The 3933-nt window shown below is 47.2% G+C and overlaps 1 protein-coding gene across 1 annotated transcript in view; it reads right to left on the reverse strand.

Moving 5' to 3' along the window:
• MCF2L2 (MCF.2 cell line derived transforming sequence-like 2) overlaps positions 1–3933 on the reverse strand; it is a 146509-nt gene that overhangs the window by 5960 nt on the left and 136616 nt on the right. The window lies entirely within an intron of this gene.

A 3933-nucleotide genomic window follows, 5' to 3' on the forward strand; every position in this document is an offset into this window, starting at 1 on the left:
GCTTCAGTGCATGGCTGCCGGCCGCCATCTTGGCTGACAGTTAATTTGCATAAGGATATGCTGATTAGCCAATGGGAAGGGTAGCGGAGTGACACCAATTTGCATGTTTCTCTTTTATTAGTGCAGACTAGAGGCCCGGTGCACAAAAATTTGTGCACTCAGGTGGGTCCCTCAGCCCGGCCTGTGCCCTCTCGCAGTCTGGTGGCCCTCGGGGGCCCCTTCCCCTGGCTGCTGGCACCAGTTTTCCTCCGGTGCCTGGAACCCAGGCCTTTGCTCTTCGCTGAGAGGGGCCCGGGCCCTGGGGACATGGCCAAGGCCGGCGCGGCGGGCTTCCCTCTTTGCTCTTCGTTCGCCACGCTGGCCTTTGCTCGCTGCTTCTGCCTGGGGCCAGCCGGCTTCGCTCCGTCGCTTGGCGCCTACGTATGCAAATTAACCGCCATCTGTGTTAGCAGTTAACCGCCATCTTTCTTGGCAGTTAATTTGCATATCGCCCTGATTAGCCAATGGGAAGTGTAGCGAAGGTACAGTCAATTACCCTTTTTGTCTTTTATTAGATAGGATACTAATAAAAGAGAAATATGCAAATTACCCGTTACAGCATCACATCACGACCGGATCAGCAGGCTGCGTTCCTGCCCTCTGCTCAGGCAGCTGCAGAGGCCCGGGGTGGGATAGGATATGATTAATAGGAGGAGATAAGAAAGGAGAGGGAGAGGAAGGCAGGCCTGCATGCAGACAGGCCGAGAGGAGAAACAGAAATACAGAAAGGGAACAAGAAAAAGACTCAGGAATGGAAAAGGGAAGGAAATGCGGAGCTGCACGCGGGAGGGGTGGCAGGTGCGCCCTGCGAGGGGTGGGAGGAGGGTGGTGACCCCTGGTGTGGGCCATTGGCGGGGAGGTGCCCATGGGTCTGGGATGGAGTGGTGGACGGTCTGAGGCCTTCTGGGCGGAGGTGCTCCTGCTTCGCTTTAAGAAGGGAGGAGGGAGGGAAGAACTTTATAAAGGAGTCAGTAGAGAGCAGAGTTAAAGAAGGAAAGAGGATGTATGAGTGAACTGTAGGAGCTATAATGAAAATCAAGTATAGTTGTGTACTGGGGACAGATTTTAAAAGTAGGAGTCAGAAAAGAAAAAAGATAAATGATAGTGAATAATTAGGCAGATAGATATTAAAACAGTGGAAGTAAGTAGAGAAGAATGTATGAGAGAGAAAGAGGCAGGGAAGAAAAGTTTTAAAGGGGAGCTGGTAGAGCTTAAAAGGAGAGTGGGAAGAAGGAAGAAATGGCAGAGGGAGCAAAGCAGGTCTGAGGGAGGAAGTGAAGAAAAAATTAAGGTGGGAAGGAAGGAAAAGGGGAGGGAGGGCAGGGGTAAAGATGAAAGAAGGAATGTGGGGAGGGAGGGAGGGTAGGAGAAAGATGGGAAGAAGGATGATGGAACAGAAGTAGAAAATAAGGAGAAAAGAAAAGTTTATAAATGATGAGTCAGTAGGAAAAAGTCCTACATAAAGGAGAGAGAAAAATTGTGTGAGAGGGAGAAGCCAATAAGGAAGTCAAATACAATTGTGTGTGAAGGGGATAAGATAAAAAAAAAAGTTAATAGGGGTGACCAGGTCGGCAGGGGAGGGCAGTTAGGGGAATCAGGCAGGCAGGCAGAGTGGTTAGGGCAGGCAGGCAGGTGAGTACTTAGGAGCCAGAGGTCCCAGATTGCGAGAGAGTGCAGGTCAGGCTGAGGGACAACCCCCTCTGTGCACAAATTTCGTGCACCGGGCCTCTAGTATAGGATAATTTTGTTGTCAAACTCTTACACTCTTCTGCCTATTCTACAAAATATATTCTGGAAATGCTGGTTTAGAGGATCTCTGTTTCTATTTATGTCCTAATGCACAGCTGGTGTTTAGTGTGGACTCGGTCTCGGGCCGGATTTCACAGATCCACGGCCGCTTTTAGTGCAACTGCTTCAGCCAAGGCCCTTGCATTTGGGGTGACTGCATTTCCATGCCTCAGCGACATGTTGAACTCTGGGTCCCTCTAGTGGGCAACAGGCAACATTGTAAAGCCACGGATGGTTTGAACAAGTTGTGAAAGGAGGCTGGAGGATTTTATCTAATGGGTTTGGATTCTTTTCCATTTATTTAAATGGAAAGGTGACACAAACTTCATTCACAGAGGAGCCCCCTCCCCCGCCTTTAAGAAGTCTATTTCCTGAGTGAGCTGTGTGTCCAGGCCTATGGTGCCCACAGCCCCTCCTTGCTTAGCCTGTCCCTTAGCCTCTGCCCTTTGCTGGCCACACAGTCAAACGGCTTTTTTTTATGAGCAAAGTGAGTCACTTATTTTTGTTTTTCTTAAATCTGAAGTGATTTTCTTGAGCCTTACAGGAAACGCGCCTCCCCGTATTTGTTACCCACTCCATTCCAGAAACAAACCAAGGGACTGGAGACTCGGCCAAACCTCATGTCCAGCGAAAAGTTAAAATCAGATCACCCTAACAATTCCCAAACTAACTAAATCCAAAACTCCAGAGCCCAGCGTGCTGGGTGTTAGCTGTGATTTCTTAGCTTCGGGCCTACGCTTCTGTTCTCTGCTCTGTGGTATTGGGCCACTCGCCATGCCTCCTTCACCAGCTAGCTGCTCCCTGAACGGTTCAGCCCCAGGGCAGACGGATCAGAGGCTAGAGGAGGGGGGGGGGACACGCTCCTCCCCGGGTGCCTGGGTTCCCATTGGCATCCCCTGGCAACTGGACTTCACCCTGAGAGCCATGGTGGTTCCGCAGCTGCGGTCTGCCTTCCCCCAACACCTCCACACCAGCCTCATCGCAGCCCTTCAGAGGCAGCAGCGCCAGCCGGAGCACCCCTCCTCTGCACCCAGCTCCTAGGACACCTGTCCCATCGGGCAGTGCCTTCTCCTCAGAGGGGAACCCCAGCCTCGGGGCCACCTCCCATCCTTCCCTTTGTTCCCTCAGCCCTTCGGGGGAGAGCTGCTTCTTGCAGTTAGAATCGCCATAACATCTCATTATCACTGTTGTTTTTCTCTTAAAAATCTCTACTAGTTGAATAATGATTCTTTATATTAAATTCTCTCTTAAAAGAACTGCTATGGTGTCTCTCTGTTGATTGGATCCTGACTGACAAATTCTAAAGTAAATAATTCTGAAGATAAAATGAGTAAAAATACAGAACAGGAAAAAATTAAAATGGCAAAGACATAGCTGAAAAGGAATAACTAAGAAAATGAAATAATTTAAAACAAAATAACTAAAAAAACCTAAATGACAAAAATGTAAAAGTAAAAAGCCCAGAACCCCAAATAACTAAACAACTGTGAACATAAGTCACTTTAAAACTAAATAACTAGGAGGAAACCCTAAAATAACTAAAAACATTTTACTCTGAAAAATATGTCAATCCCTAACTGGTTTGGCTCAGTGGATAGAGCGTCGGCCTGCGGACTGAACGGTCCCAGGTTCGATTCTGGTCAAGGGCATGTACCTTGGTTGCGGGCACATACCCAGTAGGGGGTGTGCAGGAGGCAGCTGATCGATGTTTCTCTCTCATCGATGTTTCTAACTCTCTATCCCTCTCCCTTCCTCTCTGTAAAAAATCAATAAAATACATTTAAAAAAATATGTCAAATAACTAATTTGGAAATATAAATCTTAAAACAAAATAACTATAAGTAACTGAAAATGAGTAACTAAAAAACGAACCTTTAAAATAAAATCATTATCAACAAGTAACTTTAAAGCTATGACATTAAATAACTAAAACTAAAAACTAACTAATAAAACAAAAAAGTTAATTAATTAAAAAACGAGTAAATCTAAACAGAAATATGCCCGAAGTTAACTTGTAACCAACCAATCCTCTGGGAAAGGAAACAAGCCTGGAGCAAAGTCACCACAAGCATCACTCCCCTGCCCCCCCACCTCCACCCGAGGAGA

The sequence above is a fragment of the Myotis brandtii genome, unplaced genomic scaffold (genome assembly GCF_000412655.1).
Source record: "Myotis brandtii unplaced genomic scaffold, ASM41265v1 scaffold127, whole genome shotgun sequence".
Lineage (NCBI taxonomy): Eukaryota > Metazoa > Chordata > Mammalia > Chiroptera > Vespertilionidae > Myotis > Myotis brandtii.